Source organism: Myotis lucifugus, unplaced genomic scaffold, assembly GCF_000147115.1.
Source record: "Myotis lucifugus unplaced genomic scaffold, Myoluc2.0 scaffold_20, whole genome shotgun sequence".
In the NCBI taxonomy this organism is placed as follows: domain Eukaryota; kingdom Metazoa; phylum Chordata; class Mammalia; order Chiroptera; family Vespertilionidae; genus Myotis; species Myotis lucifugus.
This window is the reverse complement of record NW_005871068.1, coordinates 11,792,379-11,813,792: the sequence shown is the minus strand read 5'-3', so window position 1 is coordinate 11,813,792 and position 21,414 is coordinate 11,792,379. Positions and strand designations below refer to the sequence as shown.

The following is a 21,414-nucleotide window of genomic DNA, read 5'->3' as shown; positions in this document are numbered from 1 at the left end:
TATAACATATTATATATATATGAACCCATTTTTCACTGAACATCTGCTAATATTTTGTGGCACCGGCTGATACTGAACACAGTCTTATAAAGTCTGGTATAAGGAATTAAAAACCTGCAAATTTAAAGGAAAAAAACTTTCAGGTGAGAAGGGATGCTTGTGGTACCAGCCTTCATTAGTGTGTATTTCTATCCAGGCAATTATATTTATTTTATCCCTTTTACCCTTCCATCTTTTCCTTGTCAGTGGAATCTGTACTAGGGATAAAGAAAAATTGTCATTTACCATCCTAGAGGAAGTTACATTGGAGCCTGGTAAAGGTGTAATGATAATAAGAAGACATATTAGCTTAGGTTATGTGGTAACAAATAAAAAATAGTAACTCAAAGTTAATATTTGAAACGCAAGGGCAGATATACCACCAGGCTCAGAAAAGCTCTAGAAAGCAGCTATATCATGTCCAATAATGTAGTCACTGAAGTGGTTTTCAAGAAAGGGTATCTTCCAGAGCAAATATTCAAAAATCTACTCTGGAGATTGAAAATGAACTCTGCTGCAGAATATCTATACACTTATGATACAAATGAAAGAAAATATACATAAGTAAATGCTTTGTAACTGGAATGTGCATGCCAGTCACTGGTGACTTGGAAGTCACTCCCCTCTCTATGGGAAAACCAGTATAAGGCTCATTTCCATAATCAGTATTGCCCAGTCCCAATAAATAACTCCTCCCTTCCTCCAGGGTTCCAAGGAATACCTCCTCCCTCCCTCCATTCAGAGTCCCCAAAAATACCTCCTCCCACCTTTCATCCATGTTACCACAGATCATTTTTCCCTCCATAAATCCAGGGTTCCATAGAATACCTTGTCCCTCCTTCCATCCAGGGTCCCAAAGAATATATTTTCCCCTTCTCCATTAATGTCTCCAGGATCACATCCTCCCTCCCTAAATCCAGGGTCCCAAGGAATAACTCCTCTCTCTCAATCCAGGGTTCCATGGAATACCTCCTTCCTTTCCCCATCAGGGTCACAAAGAATTCCTCCTCCCTCCATCCATGCAGGGTTCCAAGGAATACCTCCTTTCTCCCTCCATCCAGAGTTCCATGGAATACCCATTCATGGTCCCACAGAATACCACTTCCCTCCCTCCACCCACGGTTCCATGGAATACCTCATTCCTCCCTCCATTCAGGTTCTCAAGGAATACCTCCTCCCTCCATCCATCCATGGTACCACGGATACTTCTCCCTCCCTCCATGCAGAGTTCCATTAAATAACTCGTCACTCCATCCAAGGTCCCACAAAATACCTCTTGCTTCCTTCCATCCAGGGTTCCATGGAATAACTCCTCCCTCCATTGATCCAGGGTCCCATGGAATAGCTCTTCCCTCCTTCCATCCAAGGTTCCATGGAATTTCTCCCTTCCATCATCAGGGTCCAAAGGAATACCTCCTCTATGCTATGATCTAGGGTACCACAAAATACCTCTTCCCCCTCTTGATCCAGGGTCCCAAGGAATTCCTCTTCTCTTCCTCCATCAGGGTCCCACAGACTACCTCTTCCATTCCTCCATCCAGGGTTCCATGGAATACCTCCATCTCTCCATTCAGGGTCTATGGAATATCTCCTCCCTTCATCCACCCAGGGTTCCATGAAATACCTCCTCCCTCCCTTCTTCCAGGGTCGACTGGAATGCATTTTCCCATTCTCCATTAATGGGTCCCAAGGATTACCTCCTTCCACTCTAAGTCCAGGATTCCATGGAGTAACTCCTTTCTCTCTTGACTCAGGTTTACGAAATACCTTTTTTTTCCCTCCTTCCATCCAGGTTTCCATGGAATACCTCCTCCCTCCCTCCATTCAGGGTCCCCAGGAATATCTCTTCCCTCCCTAGTACCAGAGTCCCCAGGAATATCTCTTCCCTCTGTCAATCAGGGTCCAACAGAATACATACAACTTCCATTCAGGGTCCCATGGAAGACCTCCTCCCTGCATTCAGGGTTCTATGGAATACCTCCTCCCTCCATCCATCCAGGGATCCATGGAATACCTCTTCCCTCCCTCCATCCAGGGTTCCATGAATATCTCCTCTCTCCATTCTTTCAGGGTACAATAGAATACCTCTTCCCCCCATCCTGGGTTCTAGGGAAGACCTTCTCTCTCTCTCCATAGAGGGTTCCATAGAATACCTTACTGCTTACATCCAGGGTCCTATGGAATCACTTCTCCCTTCCTCCATCCAGGGTCCCAAGGAATAAATCCTCCCTCTCTCCATAAAGTCCCACAGAATACCTTCTCTCTCTGTCCAGGGTTCCATAGCATCCCTCCTTCCCTCCGTTTAGGATTCTATGGAATCCCTTCTCCCTCCATCCAGGGCTCCATGGAATCCCTCTTCCTTCCATCCATTCAGAGTTCCAAGGAATACCTCCTCCCTCCCTCCAACCAGGGTTCCATAGAATTCCTCCACACTCCACTTAGGGTCCCACAGAATACCACTTCCCTCCCTCCACCCACGGATCCATGTCATACCTCATCCATTCAGGTTCCCAAGGAATACCTCTTCCCTCCCTCCATCCGTGGTATGATGGATCTTTCACCCTCTTTCCATCTAGGGGTTCCTTGGCATAGCTGTTCACTCCCTCCATCCACGTTCCCATGGAATACTTTTCCCTTTCTCCATTAATGGATCTGAAGGATTCATTTCTCCTTCCCTAAATCCAGCGTTCCATGGAATACATCCTTCCTCCCTACATCCAGGGTTCCATTCTATACCTCCTCCTTCCCTCCATTCAGGGTTCCATGGAATACCTCCTCCCTCTAATCAGGGTCCCATGAAATACCTTCTTTCTCCCTACATCCAGGGCCCAATAGAATACTTCCTCCCTCCACCCAGGAACTCAATGAATAACTACTCTCTCCATTCAGGGTCCCACAGAATACCTCCTCCCTCCATCCAGGGCCCCAAGGGATCCTTCCTCCTCCATCCAGGGTCCTATGGAATCCCTCCTCCCTCCTTCCATCCAGGGTCCCATGGAAAACCTCCTCCTTCCTTCCATCCAGAGTTCCATGGAATATCTCCCTCCATCAGGGTCCTAAGGAATCTCTCCTCTCTACCTCTATCCAGGGTCCCACAGAATACCTTCTCTCTGCATCCAGAGTTCCATGGAATACCTCCCTCCATCAGGGTCCTATGGAATCCCTCCTCTATCCGTCCATCCAGGGTCCCATGGAAAACCTCCTCCCTCTCTCCATGCAGGGTCCCACAGAATACCTTCTTTCTCCATCCAGGGTTCTATGGAATACCTCCCTCCATCAGAGTCCTATGGAATCCCTCCTCCCTCCTACATCCAGGGTCCTATGGAATCCCTCCTCCCTCTTCTGTTCAGGGCCCCAAGGAATACCTCCTCCTCCATCAGGGTCCTATGGAATCCGTCCTCCCTCCCAACATCCAGGGTCCCACGGAATACCTCCATCTCCATCCAGGGTCCTATGGAATACCTCCTGCCTCCATCCAGGGTTTTATAGAATCCCTCCTCCCTCCATCCAGGGTCCCAAGAAATACCCCCTCCCTCAATCCAGCATCCCATGGAATCCCTCCTCTCTCCTTCCATCCAGGGTCCCACGGAATACCTCTTCCTCCATCAGAGTCCCATGGAATCCCTCCTCCCTCCTTCCATCCAGGCCGTTGAGCAAACTTAAAATGTCTAAAGGACTTAAACACAAGATGAGAAACCATAAATATCTTAGAAGAAGCCATAGGCACGTAAATAACAGACATTTGTTGTAGCAATATCATTACTGACACAACTCCTAGATGCAGTGATGGTGAACCTTTTGAGCTCGGCTTGTCAGCATTTTGAAAAACCCTAACTTAACTCTGGTGCCGTGTCACATACAGAAATTTTTAGATATGTGCAACCATAGTAAAACAAAGACTTATATTTTTGATATTTATTTTATATATTTAAATGCCATTTAACAAAGAAAAATCAACCAAAAAAATGAGTTTGCGTGTCACCTCTGACAAGCGTGTCATAGGTTCGCCATCACTGTCCTAGAGCAAGCAGGCTAAGGAGAAAATAAACAAATGGGACTACATCAAAATAAAAAGCTTCTGCTTAGCAAAAGAAACCTTAAAAAAAACAACAAGCAAGCCCACTGCATGGGAGAACATATTTGGCAATGTTATCTTCGATAAGGGTTTAATCTCCAATATTTATAAGTAACTCATAAAACTTAACAAAACGAAGATAAACAATCCAATCAAAAAATGGGCAAAGGATTTAAATAGACACTTTTCAAAGTCAGACAAACAGAAGACCAGGAGACATATGAACAAATGCTCAAAATCACTAATCATCTGAGAGATGTAAATCAAAACAACAATGAGGTACCACCTCACACCTTTCAGACTGGCTATCATCAACAAACAACAAGTGCTGGAGAGGATGCAGAGAAAAAGGAACCCTCCTTCACTGCTGGTGGGAATGCAGACTGATGCAGCCACTGTGGAAGACAGTATAGAGTTTCCTCAAAAAATTAAAAATGGAACTCCCACTTGATCCAGTAATCCCACTTCTAGGACTATATCCCAAGAAACCAGAAACACCAATAAGAAAGGATATATATATATACCCCCTATGTTCATAACAGCACTATTTACAATAGCTAAGGTTTGGAAACAGCCTAAATGCCCATCAGCACATGAGTGAATTAGAAAACTGTAGTCCACCTACACAATAGAATCCTACGCCACTGTAAAAAAGAAGGAATTCTTATCATTTGCAACAGCATGGATGGAATTAGAGAGCATTATGCTAAGTGAAATAATTCAGTCGGAGAAAGATAAATATCACATGATGTCACTCATTTTGGGAATATAATGAACAACATGAACTGATGAACAAAGCTAGAAACAGAGTCATAGAAGCCTCAAACAGACTGTCGAACCTATGAGGGAAGGCGGGGGTTGAAGGGATAAGAGATCAACCAAAGGACTTGTATGCATGCATATGAGCATAACCAATGGACACCAACTGGAAAGGGAGGTAAGGGCATGTACTGGTAGGTGGGTGTGGATGGGGAGAGGAAAAGGTGGAAAAAGGAGGCATATGAAATACTTTAATCAATAAAGAATTTAAATTAAATAAAATCAAATTACCTTTACAAAAAAGTAAATGAAGAATGACATAGCAGCCATAAAGAACACAATAAAAGGTTTAAAGAGTAGACTAGAAGAAGCTGAGGACCAAATCAGAGTGTTAGAAGACAAAGTATAAATAGATGCCCAATCTGAGCAGCAACTGGAAAAAATAATTTAAAAACAGGAGGAGAGTCTACGGGAGCTTTGGGACAATTGGAAACAATATAACATGTGCATAATAGCTGTGGCAGAAGAAGAGTGGCTGAGCAAGGAATAGACACATTTTTAAAGAAATAATGACAGGAAACTTTCCAGAGTTGGGGAAGAAAACAAGAAACACAAAGCCAAGAAGCACAGAGAGTCCCAAGCAAGGTGAACCCCAAAAGACCCAAACCAAGACAGGTCATAATTAAATTGGCAAATGTAAAAGACAAAGAATCTTAAAGGCTGCAAAAGAGAGACAAAGTCATGTAAAAGGGATCTCCCATTAGACTACCAACTGATTTCTCAACAGAAACATGCCAGGCCAGAAGGGAATAGAATGAGGTATGTAAAGTGATGCAAAGCAAGGGACTGATTCGAATAATGCTCTAACCAGCAAGGCTATCATTCAAAATTAAAGGTGAAATTTGGAGATTCACAGACAAAAAAAAAACACAAAAAACAAAAAACAAAACAAAACAGACAGACAAACAAAAACCCAAACAAACAAAAACAACTAAGGGGGTTTATTACCGCCAAGACAGCAATGCAAGACATGCTAAAGGGGCTGTTGTAGAGAAGAAATAGAAAGGGAGAAAGAGAAAGAAAACAGGCTCAAAGAATAAAGATAGCAACAAATAAAGACCTATCAATAATAACCTTAAACATAAATGGATTAAATGCCCCAAGTAAAACACAGGATAGCTGAATGGATAGGAAATCATGATATATATATACTATCTAAAACAGACCCACTTCAGAACAATGGATTCATACAGACTGAACATGAAGAAATGGAAAAAAAAATTCTTCAGGCAAATAGAAATGAAAAAAAAAACACACAAAAAACAAAAAGAAAATAACTTGTGGTAGCAATACTTATATCTGAGACAAATACACCTCAAAGCGAAGGTCATAACAAGAGGTAAGGAAGGCCACTTCATAATACTAAGGGGATTGATACAACAAAAGGTTTTAACTCTGGTAAACATATGTGTACCCAATACAGGAGCATCCAAATACATAAAAAAAACTTCTGGAAGATATCAAGGGAGAGATCAACAGCAACGCAATCAAAGAAGGAGACTTTAATATCCTATTGACATCAATGAAAAAATTAATCATAAAACCTGAATAGATGAATAACTATGATGAATTTGAATAAGTCATAAAAAAAAATCCCAGCAAACAAACACTCTAGACGAGATGGCTTCACAGAGAAGTTTTACCAAACTTGAAAGAATTAACACCTATCCTCCTCAAACTATTCTAAAAAAGTCAGAAAAAAAGGAATACTTCTAAGCTCTTTCTTTGAGGCTAGCATTACCCTATTCCAAAAACCAGATAAAGACAGTAGAAAGAAAGAGAATTACAGGACAATATCCCTGATGAACATAGTGGCTAAAATCCTCAACAAAATTCTAGAAAATCGGATCCAGAAATACATTAAAAATATCATACACCATAACCAATTGGTATTTATTCCAGGGATGTGAGGCCAGTGCAATATCCACAAATCAATAAATGTGATACATCACATAAACGAGCTGAAAGATAAAAACCACATGATCATATGAATAGATGCAGAGAAAGCATTTGACAAAATCCAATGGGACAAAATCCCTTTTTTGATAAAAACTCTCAACAAAGTGGGAGTAGAGGGATCATACCTCAACATAATAAAAGCCTTCTATGACAAACCTACAGGCAGAATCATACTCTATGGACAAAAGCTTAAACCATTTCAAATAGTGACAAGAACAAGACAGGGATGCCCACTTTCACCACTTCTGTTCTACATAGTACTAGAAGTACTAGCTGTTGCAATCAGATGACAAGAAGAAATGAGAGGCATTCAAATTGGATAGGAGGAAGTAAAACTGTCACTATTCCCTGATAACATGATACTATACAAAGAAAACCCTAAAGACTAAATCAGAAAACTACTAGATTTAACAAATAAATTTGGCAAAGTAGAAGGATATAAAATTAACCAGAAATCTATGGCATTTTGATACACCAGTGATGGACTCTCAGAAAGGGAAACCAAACAAACAACCATATTTACCGTTGCAAAAAAAAATAGATACTTATGAATAAACTTAACCAAGGAGTAGAAAACCTGAACTAGAAAATCTACAAGACATTGAAAATGGAGATAGAGGAAGATACAAACAAGTGGAAGAATATACCGTGTTCATGGATTGGTAGAATCAACATCATTACAATGTCCATAGTACCCAGGCAGTCTACAGATTCAAAGCAATACCCATTGAAATACCAAGAACAGACATATACACCAATGGAACAGAAAAGAGAACCCGGAAATCGACACAAGTCATTATGTTCAATATATGACAAGGGAGGCAAGAGCACAAAATGGAGTCAAGATAGTCTATTAAATAAGTGGTGTTGGGAAAATTGGACAGAAACGTGCAAAAAATTAACCTAGAACACCAAGTTACACCATGCACAAAAATAAACTCAAGATGTATGAAGGACTTAAATGTAAGAAGGGAAACCATATAAATCCTAGAAGAATCCACAGGCAGCAAAATCTCAGACATTTCTTTTAGCAATATGTTTATGGATACTTCTCCTAGGACAATGGAAATTAAGGAGAAAATAAATGGGACTACATCCAAATGAAAAGCTTCTGCACAGCAAATGAAACCATCAATAAAATAAAAATAGTGCCCACTCCATGGGAAAACATATTTGCCAACAATACATCTGAAAAGGAGTTAACCTCCAAAATCTATAGGGAACTCATACATCTTAACAAAAGGAAGATAAACAGTCCAATAAAAAATGGGCCAAGTATCTAAATAGACACTTCTCCAAAATGGACATACAGAAGGCCAAGTGGCATAAGAAAAAGCGCTCAAAGTCACTGATTATTCAAGAGGTGCAAATAAAAAGGACAGTGAGGTACCACATCACACCTGTTAGAATGGCATTCATCAATAAATCAACAAGTGACAAATGTTGTTGAAGATGTGGAAAAAAGGGAACCCTGGTGCACTGCTAGTGGGAATGCAGACTGGTGCAGCTACTGTGGAAAACATTATGGAGTTTCATCAAAAAATTAAAAATGGAGCTCCCATTTGACCCAGTGACCCCACTTCTAGGACTATATCCCAAGAAATCAGAAACACCAATCAGAAAGAATATATGCACCCCTATGTTCATAGCAGCACAATTTACAATAGCTAAGATTTGGAAACAGCATAAGTGCCCATCAGCAGATGAATGGATTAAAAAACGGTGGTGCAACTATTCAATGGAATACTATGCAGCTGAAAAAAAGAAAGAACTCTGACCATTTGCAACAGCATGGGTGGATCTAGAGCACCATATGCTAAGTGAAATAAGCTAGTGAGAGAAAGATCAATATCATATGATCTCACTCATATGTGAAATATAACTAAGGCCATAAAGTGATGAAAAAATAGACATAGAGACATGGAACACACTGGCAACCCTCAGAGGGAAAGCAGGAGAGGGTGGTGGGGGGAAGAATTCAACCAATAAAGTCATGTGAATATATGCATAACCCATGGACACAGACAATGGGGTGGTGAAATATTGTGGGGGTAAAGTGCTGGGAGAGGGCACTAGGGGTAAAAAAGTGGACATGTATAATACTTTCAGCAATAAAAAGAAAAAAAAAAAGCCAGCTTTAACCGGTTTGGCTCAATGGATTGAGCATTGGCCTGCAGATTGAAGGGTCCCAAGTTTGATTCTGGTCAAGGGCACATGCCCAGGTTTGGGGCTCAATCCCTAGTAGGGGGTGTGCAGGAGGCACATGATCAATGATTCTTATCATTGATGTTTTCATCTCACTCCATCTCCTTTCCTCTCTGAAATGAATAAAAATATATTTTTGAAAAAGCCAAGGTGTCTTTGGAAATTCAGGTCCCTGTGACACCAGAACTGATCTTTCACAACATTGCCTTAGTGCTCAATACCCGCAGGGCACTTGGAGTCTTCCTTTCTTCCCATCAGGACAAATGTAAACTCAGTTCTCATACTGAGGCTGAAGATGTGAGATGGTAAGTGAGTGGGGAGGTTAAATGGAGGCCAGCTTGCAGTGTGGGGTGGCAAATGACCAGCAAATGATGCAATGACCGGATAATAGTTTGGATTTAGAGTGGGTTTCATTGGTCTCTGCACCCACCCTCCTCCAAACAAACACACTCGCAACCAAACCCTGATTGGACTGTCTCATGAGGAATTGGTCAAGAGGCTCAAGTGTTTGTGAGAAACTGGTTGATTTCTAAGAAATTCTTACTGCAAATAGCTGCAGGGTGGGGTGAATAAGAAGAAAAGAGAAGAAAGGGGCTTAAGAAAGAAACAGTAAGAGGGGGAAGACTATAAAAGAAGAGTCCAGCTGCCCAGAGATCTCAGCTACTCCACTGGCCACCTCTTCAGTGCCCCCCGCAGCCCAGGATGAAAATGATTCTGCACTGAAGAGGCTGTTATTGCTAAAAATGAGCTACAACGTGGCCATGGGGGAGAACTACAAGGTGGACTGCCTTCCAGAGAACCTTGTACCTGGGTTAGTGGCCCAGGTGCCACAGAAGCTAAAGTGGATTTTGTGGACCCCTGAACTGTACAGAGGAACAGTGAAAAAGGCAGTGACTACAACAAGCTCATTGTTCTGTTTGGAAGCAGTAACATTGACCAAGAGCTGATAAACAGAATAGAGAGAGCCAGGGGCCAGAGACCACACCGCTTCCTGCACAGATGCACCTTCTTCTCACACAGAGACATGAACCAAGTCCTCGATGCCTATAAAAACAAGAAGGTGTTTGGCCTGTATATGGGTAGGGGACCCTCTTCTGAAGCCATGCATGTAGGCCACCACATCCCATTCATTTTCACAAAGTGGCGGCGGTACATGTTCAATGTGCTCTTGCTCATCCAGATGACCGATGACTAGAAGTACCTGTGGAAGACCTGACCCTGGACCAGGCCTATGGCTACTCCGTGGAAAACGCCAAGGACATCATCACCTGCGGCTTTGACATCAACAAACCCATCTTCTCTGACCTCGACTACCTGGGGGTGAGCCCAGACTTCTACAAGAACATGGTGAAGATCAGAAGCACGTGACCTTCAACCAAGTGAAAGGCATTTTTGGCTTTTCAGACAGTCATTGCCAGGGGAAGATCAGCTTTCCTGCCATCCAGGCTGCTCCCTCCTTCAGCAACTCATTCCCACAGATCTTTGGGGGCGAGATGGATGTCCAGAACCTCATCCCTTGTGCCTTCAACCAGGATCCTTACTTCAGGATGACAAGAGATGTCACACCCAGGATCTGCTATCCTAAACCACCCTGCTATACTCGACCTTCTTCCCCTCCCTGCAGGGGACTCAGACCCAAAGCAATGCCAGTGACCTCAACTCCCCCATCTTTCCCACAGACACAGCCAAGCAGATCAATCCAAGGTCAACAAGCATGTGTTTTCTGGAGGGAGAGACACCATCGAGGAGCACAGGCAGTTTTAGGGAAACTGCCACGGGGACATGTCCTTCATGTACATGACCTTCCTCGAGGATGAGGACAAGCTGGAGCAGATGAGGAAGGATTACAGCAGTGGAGCCATGCTCACCTGGGAGCTTAAGAAGGAGCTGTGCAGCACCTGCAGCCCCTCCTGGTGGAGCACCAGTCCAGGTACAAGTAGGCTATGGAGGAGATATTCAAAGAATCCTTGACACCCGCCCCCCCCCAGCCCCAGAGCTGTCCTATGACTTTCAATAACGCCCATTTTATATCTGCACAGAAAGAACCATAATTTACCCAGAGGCTCTGTTACATGGCTTCCCATTCCTGGTGTCTGTAACTCTGTGTGTCTGTCCATACTATTTCTCCCTGTGTCATCCTTTCCAAAGAAACCCTGTGAGCTGCCTGCTCTGCCCCTAGGAGGACTTCCATTGGAAAACATCCTACCCCACATAGACCCTTAAAGCCTGATGGTTAGACAGCCTGTAGTCTAGGTGTTCATTTCAGGAAGTTTAATGGGCACAGGCCTATTTCAGCCCATCCCCCCAAAAAGCAAACAGAAATGCTAGCTGTGCTTTTGACTGAGAGATCTCCAAGCTTGAAAGCTGCTTTTCACACTGAGTATTGGCCCCAGGTGGCCGCTTTTATTAAGTTGAGTCTGTGGGAGAAACTTTCCAGCTCACTTCCTGAAATCCAGACCTCATGTGTTCTCCTGGAACCTCTGCCCTTCCCTGAGCCTCCCCATGCTGCTTCCAGGGACTGGCCCTGAGCACAGGCACTATGCCCCCACCCTGTGGCAGCTGAGGGGAATGGGTGTCCTTTGTAGATAGCTTTGTCCTGACACTTGATTGGCTCAGAAGCCTGCAAGGAGCTGTGCCCTGCTGGTGTCCTGGGTGTAAAGAGCAAGCAGCAGCCCCAGGCACCAAGGGAAACATTCAGTCTTGTAACCTGTGTAGTCTGGGAAAGCAAAAAATATTATAGGAAATCCCTCCATGGAGGTGCAGGGTCCACTCCTGAGCACAATACCCTAAATAAATTTCCTTTGGTCCCACGGGGGGTGGGTGTAGGAGTGGGATATATATATGACATACAAACTATGTTTCCTGGCCAACCCACCTTTGTGGACATCCCATTGAATTAATTAGCCATTTCAGTTGGGAAGAAAGTTAGTCTGTCTTTATCATGTTCAGGCTGCCTTACCTCACATTTAACATCCACATTTTTGGAGTCATGGGAAATCTCTGTATGACAAGTCATCACATGGAAAGACATTACAAGAAACAGGGACTATCAGATATGATGATATGCCTTAGGGAGTTTTGTCCCTAAGAATATTAAAATTCATAGGCAGATTTGAAAAGTGTTCCAAAAGGTCTAACTAAATAGTTAATTTTATAAAAATATTTTACTTTATTCTATTCCATAGATGAGTGTGTATTATCTTTCCTTCAGCTAAAGTGTGGCATCATTGATTTAATATATGTATGAATATATTTTTCTTCCAGATCAGGGGTCCAGTAAATTTTAAAAATTCAGATAGGAAATATGGGCTTCCAGGCCATATGATCTCTGTGACAATTCCTAAATTCTCATGTTGTAGTGCAAATGTAGCCATAGACAATTCACAAACAATACAAAAAATTACTTCGGCTGTGGGTTACAAATTTTGCTTAAAAAGTAATTGTCATAATGCATTAGAAATTGAATATTATCAGAGTGATAGTTCTTTCATTATGCTTTAGCTGGCATAATTTTTTATAAATATATTTTTACTGATTTTCAGAGAGGAATGCTGACAGAGAATCATTAATCAGATGTATCCTGCATGCCCACTCTCCCCACTGGGGATCATGCCTGTAAGCCAGGCATATGCCCTGACAAGAATAAAACCATGACCTTCTGGTTTATAGGTCAATGCTCAACCACTGAGCCACATCGGCTGGGCAACAAGATCCTTTTTAAGTAATTCTTTTATTTATGTTTTTTTAAATGCAGAATTGAAATAAAAATATAATACTATTAATGCAATAAAAACCGAGAGGAGTACATGTAAATATTGGCTTCATAGTTGGTAAAATAAATACATAAAATATTGATGAACCCAAGCAGAAGCTGGTTTAGAAATTTTTATTAGCACTAGGTGTGAAATGTACAGATGTTGTGGAATCAAAGTTGTCCATACACAGTGAGGCACTCATGGTGAATTCTGACTGATGTTAAAATGAAAGAGACACACTAGCCAAGTGAGTAGTAAATAGAAAATTGTCTAATCCTCTTCGTCCCCTGAATCCTCCTCTTTGGGTTTGGAGAGGAGTTTCATTACTCGGTGTATAGGAGTCTTCACAGACTCATATGTCCATCCCTTCCTCATAAACATCTTCTCAATCACACCTGGCATCTTGTAGCCTTTGCTTACAATGAAATCTTTGAAGGCAATTGGTCCATAAAGTTCATCAATAATGTCTGGTTCAAGATGCTTTCCATAGGTCCAATGTTCCTTGTCAGGGACGACTTTAGGGTCAGGCAAAGGCTGGTCACTGACCACCTTTTTCCAGGATTTAGGGTCCAGGTTCCATGCTCCATACCTTATCTTCTCCCGTTTGGGTTTATAAGGGTCTTGTTGTTTTCGGAGTTTCCTTTCCCAGTTACCTTCCTGCAGGGAGAATTTTCTCTGCTTTATTGCATCTAGCTGTTTGCTGTGCCTGATATTCAAAGGAAGCTGACTTATTCCCTTTATTTTGACTGTATTATCCGTCTGTGGGACCTCAAGGTCAATTCCAAACTTTTTCATGATGTACTCTTCATCAATGTCTGTGTTTTCAAAATTCTCACCGATCAATCTGCAGAATTTAAGAACTGTTGCTCTTCTTTGTTTTTGGTAACCAGGAACTTTGCGGATATCCATCATGCATACTGCTTTTGCCTCTTCCTCGGGAAACAGACTGCTTAAATTTGACTGGAGACTCTCCTTGGCGGATTCCAGGTGGGCTTTTTCTGCAGGTTCTAGGTTGACCTCCTGGGGAGGCTCCAGGTTGACCTTCTCAAGATGTTCTTCACACAGGTGTGTGGGGGTCTTCTTTCTTTCCTTGGTGCCCTCACAATATGCCCACGTGTCCTCCAGCTGCCTGTCAGGATCTAGTACTTCCAGGACCTTGAGCATGAGGTCTGGAGAGAGATCTTTCTCTAGTTTTAGGTAGGTTGCCAAGGGATGCTTGCTCAGGCTGGCTTCAGTGTTCTCTACAAAGGCCTTCCGTGCTCGCTGGGCTGGCGAGAGCTTGGAACACAGGTCCGCTCCCTTGGGCGGCTGCCTGTGAATCTTTTTGGGCGGAGGGCGGGGAATTCTATGAGCAACCTTGGGGAGAAAGCCCTCCCGAGGGCCACGAGTGATCACATCTTCAGGAGATGGACAGCCCGTTCTGAAGTCGTCCAGTCCCTCCTTCACAAATACCCACCGCCGGCTGTCCATGGAGGTGGGGCACTTCCCAAGCTTGTTGTTCTGCCTGGAGAGATAGCGGGAAGGCAACCTGTCCCTGTCCTTGAACCAGGGCTTACATTTCATGCCCAGGGGCAAGGGCTCCAGCGGCCTCGACCCAGGCAGCCACTTCTTGCTGGGCTCCGGCTTCTTGTCCACCTTCAGCCCTGACTGCCACGGCTTGATCAGCCCCGACTCTATAAGCGCCTTCTTCCTCAGGTCCGACTTTAACAGCCAACCCTCGTGGGGCTCCGGTAAGGGCCACTGCTGGCCCGCCATGGCGCCCTCGGTCCAGGGCACCCAGGGGCCTCAGGGGTTTGTTGTCCCAGCCGCCCAGTTGCTAGGAGACCGTTACCACGTGCTGCCTCATTCTTATTCTTTCCCCAGGCAGGTCAGCACGCGCCCCTGCACAGCCTGCATTGTCCCGGGATGGCCCGCAAGGTTGCATTCTTGCTTGTGGTAGAGAACTGTTCCCGTGTATGGGCACAACACAGTCATCTGCTCATTCATCTTTTGATGGACTTTTGGATTGATTCCCGTTTGAGGCTGTTTGGAAATAAAGGTGCCAGGAATATTTCACGTGTTCACATCTTCATACAAGTACTTTCATTTCTCCTGGATAAATTATAGCTAGGAATTGAAAGGCGGGAGCTTCTGAGAGGTTTGTTTTTTCTTATGTACTCACAGCCCTCAGGTTTTTATATTTGCCCAAATTTGAGTGAGGTGAGTGAGGCATTGGATATACAACTTAAGGTGGCACCCAAAAAAACCCTCAGAAATCAAGATCAATTATCTTTTAAGGTAACATTTTCAACAATAATCAGAGAAAGTGTCATATTATAGCCTGAGGGCAAAGGATAGAGCAGTACTCCTAGTGAACCTGTCTGAATTTAAAACCCATGTGTTGTTCACCATTGATTTTCTTTTTACAAATAGTATTTACATTTTTTGGATACCGTTATGTTGCTTGCAAATAGTTTGATTCTTTGGTGTCCTTTTTAAAATTTTATTGTAATAAGCATAGCAGTTCCCTGTGATAGTACATGCCTAAATAGTGTTATACCATGTTGTATGGTTAACTCTTCCTCACTCCTGCAGCAAGACCCTTCCACGTAAATTATTCAATGCCTGTGCATCTGGTTTTCTAGTCTGGCTGACAGTAAAGGTCGCTATTGCAGGCCCTGTGTGAGTATCAGTTACCAAGAATCCTTTCCAGTGGTTTCTTTCCTGGCTTCTAATAATGTATTCACACAGGAGCTGATCAGTAATCAGCTGAATTATTCGTGTGGGGTGCAAGATTCTGTAGTCCCCTCTCTTTCTCTCATTTTCCTCTCTGGTTGTCTGCCTTGAGAACTCTACCCACCTTTTTCTCCACAGTGTCTTAGCTTCATCTCCTCTACATAGAGTGACTGCTGGTCTTTGCCTGGGTTCTACCTCTCTGAGATGTGGCCTAGAAACTCAAGGAATGTGGAGCCATCATAGAACTCACCTCCTTTATTTACTATCTGTGAGGGATCAGTGTCTGCTTCCTGATGTCCAGTGTCTTTCATAATTTTATCTTATTTTATTTCATTTTTTCACAGGTGTTCCAGGGCATAGATCTGATCCCTGTTACTCTACTTTGGCCAGAAGAGAAAATATAATTTACTTCCTTTTTAAAAAATATATTTTATTGATTTTTTACAGAGGAAAGGAGAGGGATAGAGAGTTAGAAACATCGATGAGAGAGAAACATTGATCAGCTGCCTCCTGCATGCCCCCCACTGGGGATATGCCCATAACCAAGGTACATGCCCTTGACCGGAATCAAACCTGGGACCTTTCAGTCCGCAGGCCGACGCTCTATCCCACTGAGCCAAACCGGTGAGGGCTAATTTACTTCTTTTGTTTTGTCTCCATCAATTTGTGAGTCTGCCTTTTCAAAGGTCACCGATGACTTCTAAACCATCAAATACCTTAAAATTCTTGCTGTTCTCCATGATTAGAGATTGTAGATCACACCCACATTACTGAACAAATGCCTCTCTTATAATCCATACCTATCTATTTTTCTTTTTTTCCTATTACTTAGGATACTCATCTACTTTTAAATCCATAAAATAAATACTGAACTCCTTAGCATATAACATTAGGTGTTTTACCATTTCAATGCATAATCCACTCCATGACCATTGATGCTGTTGCAAATGGTAAGAGATATTCCTTTTTTACAGCTGCATAGTATTTCATTGTGTAAATGTACCACAGCTTTTTTATCCACTGATCTGCTGATGGGCAATTAGGCTGTTTAGAAATCTTAGTTATTATAAATTGAACTGCTATGAACCTTAGGGATGCATATATTCTTTCTAATTGGTGTTTCTGATTTCTTAGGATATATTGCTAGGAGTGGGATCACTGGGTTAAATGGGAATTCCATTTTTAACTTTTTGAGGTAACTCCATACTGTTTTTCACAGTGGCTACATCAGTCTGCATTCCCACCAGCACTGTACTGGGGTTCCCTTTTCTCCACATCCTCTTTAACACTTTTTGTTTATTGATTTGTTGATGATAGCCATTCTGACAGGTGTGAGGTGATAACTCATTGTCAATTTAATTTGCATCCCACTGATGATTAGTGACTGAGCATTTTTTGTATAACTCTTGGCCTTCTGTATGTTCAGTTTGGAGAAATGTCTATGTATGTCCTTTGTCCTTTTTTAAATTGGATTGTTTGTTTTCCTTTTGTTAAGTTGTATGAGTTCCCTACATAATTTGGAAATTAACCCTTATTGAATGTATGATTGTCAAATATATTCTCCTATTCAGTGGGCTCTCTTTTCACTTTATTGATGGTTTCTTTTGCTGTGCAGATACTTTTTATTTTGATGTAGTCCCAATTTATTTATTTTCTCCTTATTTTCATTTGTCCTAGGGAATGTATTGGCAATCATATTGCTACATGAGATGTCTGAGATTTTGCTGCCTATGGTTTCTCCTAAGATTGTTATGGTTTCATAATTTACTTTAAGTATTTTATCCATTTTGAGTTTATTCTTGTGTATGGTATAAGTTGGTGGACTAGTTTCTTCCTCCCTCCCTCCCTCCCTCCCTCCTTCCCTCTTCCTTCCTTCCTTCCTTCCTTCCTTCCTTCCTTCCTTCCTTCCTTTCTTTCTTTCTTTCTTTCTTTCTTTCTTTCTTTCTTTCTTTCTTTCTTTCTTTCTTTCAATTTTCCAAACACCAATTATTAAAGAGTCTGTCTTTACTGCATTGTATGTTCTTGCATCCTTTGTCAAATATTAATCAAACATAATGGCTTGGGTCAATGTCTGGGTTCTCTGTTCTATTCCATTGAGCTATATGCCTGTTTTTTTGTGTGTGTGGGTTTTTGTTGTTGTTGTTGCTGTTTTTTGCCAGTACCATGATGTTTTGAGTACAGTGGCTTTGTAGTATAACTTCATATCTGGTAGAGTTCTTTTTCCAACTTTGGTCTACATTTTCAAGATTGCTGTGGCTATTCGAGGTCTTTTTTATTCCATATAAAGTTTTGAAGAGTTTGTTCTAGATCTGTGAAATATGCCATTGGTATTTTAATAGGGATTGCAATGAAGCTATAGATTGCTTTGGGTATTATGGACATTTTAATTATATTGATTCTACCAATCCATGAGCACTGTGTATTTTTCCACTTGTTTAAACCTTCTATTACTTTTTTGAACATTCTACAGTTTTCCAATTGCAGATCTTTAACCTGCTTGGTTAGGTTTATTCCTAAGTACCTAATTTTTCTGTTACAATGGTAGATATGATTGTTTTCTTAGTTTCTCTTTCTGAGAATTCATTGTTGGTATATAAAAATGCCATATATTTCTGGGTGTTAATTTTGTAACCTGCTATGTTGCCGAATTGATTTTTTTTATCTAGTAGTTTTTTGGTGGAGTATTTATGGTTTCTATGTACAATATCATGTCATCTGCGAATAATGCGAGTTTTATATAATCTTTTCCAATTTGGTTACTTTTTTTATTTTTTCTTCTTGTCTGATTGCTATGGCTAGGACTTTCAGTACTATGTTGAACAAGTGGTGAAAATGGTAATCCCCAATTTATTCCTGGTCTTCGTGGAAATGGTTTTAGTTTTTGCCCATTTAGTATGATGTTGGCTGTAGGTTTGTCATATATGGCTTTTATTATTTTGAGGTATGATCCCTCCATTCCCACTTTGCTGAGAGTTTTTATCAAAAAAGGGTGTTGTATTTTGTCAAATGCTCTTTCTGCAGCAATAGATATTTTCATGTGATTTTTGTCCTGCCATCTGTTTATATGAGATATCACATTTATTGATTTGTGACTATTGTGCCAGCCTTGCAACCCCAGACTAAATCCCATTGGTCATGGTGTATGATAGTTTTAATGTATTGCTGGATCTGATTTGCTAATATGTTTTTGAGGAATTTAGCAACTAAATTCATCACGGATATTGGCCTATAAGTCTCTTTCTTTGTAGCGTCTTTATCTGGGTTTGGAATTAAGGTAATGCTGGCCTTATAGAAAGAGCTTGGAAATATTCATTCCTCTTGAATTTTTGGGAATAGTTTGAGGAGGATAGGTGTAAGTTCTTTGAATGTTTAGTGAAACTCACCTGTAAAGCCATCTGAACCAGCACTTTTGTTTGCTGGGATGTTTTTTTTTTTATTTGTTTATTACTGTTTCAATTTCATCAGTAGATATAGGCCTATTCAGGTTTTCTGATTCTTCTGGATTGATTTTTAGAAGATTATATTTTTCTAGGAATATGTCCATTTTGTCCAGGTTGTTCAGTTTCTTTTGGAATATAGTCATTCATAGTATTTTTTTTACGGTCCTTTGTATTTCTGTGGGGTCAATTGTTACTTCACCTCTCTCATTTCTGATTTTTTTAAAAAAAAGTTTGGTCCTGTTTATTTCTTAAGTTTGCCTAGAGGTTCATCAATCTCGTTTATCTTTTCAAAGAACCAACTCTTGGTTTTATTGATCTTTTGTATTGTTTTTATAATCTCTATTTCACTTATTTCTACTCTGATCTTTATCATTTCCTTCCTTCTACTTTTGTATTATCTTGTTGTTCTCTTTGTAATTCTTTAAGTTGTAGGGTTAGATAATTTATTAAACATTTTTCTTATTTTTTTTTAAATAGACCTGTAATGCTATGAACTTACCTGTCAGGATTGCTTTCACTGCATGCGATAGATTTGGGTTGTTGTGTTTTCATTTTCATTTGTTTCTGGGATGTTTTTTATTTCTTCTTTGATCTCTTTGGTATCCCATTTATTGTTTAATAGCATGCTATTTAGCCTTCATGTGTTTGGATGCTTTTGAGTATTTTATTGTAGTTGATTTCTAATTTCATGCCATTGTGATCTGAAAAGATGCTTAATATGATTTCAATCTTCTTAATTGTAGAGAATTGTTTTGTGTCCTAATATGCAGTCTATCTTTGACAATACCCCATGTGCACTTGAAAAGAATGTATATTCTATAGTTTTTAGGTGAAATGTTCTGAAAATGTCAAATAATTCCATCTGATCTAGAGTTTCGCTTTGGATCGCTGTTTCCTTGTTGAAGTTTTGCCTAGAGGATCTATCCAATGGTGTCAGTGGGGTATTAAATTCCCCCTACTATGATTATAATGCTGTCGATCTCTCCTTAAAATCCTTCATATTTTTTTCTTTATTGATTAAGGTATTACATATGTGTCCTTATCCCTCCATAGCTCCCCAACCCCCCACTCATGCCCTCACCCCCCTGGTGTCTGTGTCCATTGGTTAGGCTTATATGCATGCATACACGTCCCAGATATTTTTATATATATTTGGATGCTATGGTATTGGGTGCATATATGTTTACCAGAGTTATATCCTCCTGTTATATCAATCCATTTAGTAGTATAATGAAATGGCTTTCATTATCTCTTGTTATGGCTTTCACTTTGAAGTCCATTTTGTAAGATGTGAGTATTGCTACCCAAGCTTTTTTTTTTCATTTCTGCTTGCATTTTTTATAGCAAAGAACTGATAGGAAATTTTTTATGTGTGAGTCCTTAATTCTGAGGTGGGTCTCTTGTAGACAGAATACATATGGGTCATATTTTCTTGTCCATTCAGCTACCCTATGTATTTTTATTGGAGCTCTTAAGCCATTTGCATTTAAGGTTATTATTGATAGCTACCTACGTATTGTCATTCTTATTCTCTATGTCTGTGACTTTCTCTTTATCTCTATTTCTTCTTCTAACAACAGTCCCGTTAGCATTTCTTGCAGTGTTGGTTTGGTGATAATAAACTCTTTTAGCCATTTTTTTAAACTGCAAAGCTCTTTATTGCACCTTTGATTTTCAATGATAGCTTTGCTGGATAGAGTAATCTTGGGTTCAGTCCCTTGATTTTCATTATTGTATATACTTCATGCCATCCCCTTCTGGCCTGAAGTGTTTCTATTGAGAAGTCAGCTGACAATCTAATGGGAGCACCCTTATAGGTAAGTCTCTCTCTCTCTCTCTCTCTCTCTCTCTCTCTCTCTCTCCCTTTAAGATTCTTTCTGCATGTTTAATGTTTTCCATTTTAATTAATATGTGCCTCAGTGTTGGTCTTTTGGGGTTCATCTTGATTCAGACTCTCTTGGTTTCCTGAACTTGAGTAATTTTTTCCTTTTACCAGGTTAGGGAAATTTTCTGCCATCATTTCTACAAAGAATTTCTCTATTCCTTTGTCAGATTCTACTCCTTCTGGTACCCCTATAATGCAAATGTTGTTACATTTCATGTTGTCCCAAAACTCCCTTAGACTCTCCTCCTGCTTTTTAATTTTTTTCCTATTTGCTTCTCTGAATGGGTGTTTTCTTCTACCTGTCATCCAACTTGCTGATTCAGTCCTCAGCTTCTTCTAGTCTACTGCTGAATCCGTCCAGTGTGTTATTTATTTCAGATATGTCATTCCTCATTTCCAGTTGATTCTTAAGTATTGTTTCAAACTCTCTTTTCATGTTGGTGTAGCTCTCACTAAGCATTATAATTCTCATTAAATTGCTTGAAGTTCTCACTGAATTGTTTGAGCACCCTTATTACCATT

The 21,414-nt window shown here is 40.9% G+C and overlaps 3 pseudogenes; 1 reads left to right on the top strand and 2 right to left on the bottom strand.

The window, feature by feature from the left end:
* Window positions 1-1,601, bottom strand: part of LOC102421951 — a 56,778-nt pseudogene extending 55,177 nt beyond the window's left edge.
* Window positions 1,602-8,906: 7,305 nt separating this feature from the next.
* On the top strand, window positions 8,907-11,114 carry LOC102421334 (annotated as a pseudogene).
* Window positions 11,115-13,122: 2,008 nt separating this feature from the next.
* On the bottom strand, window positions 13,123-14,607 carry LOC102421038 (annotated as a pseudogene).
* Window positions 14,608-21,414: the final 6,807 nt, after the last annotated feature.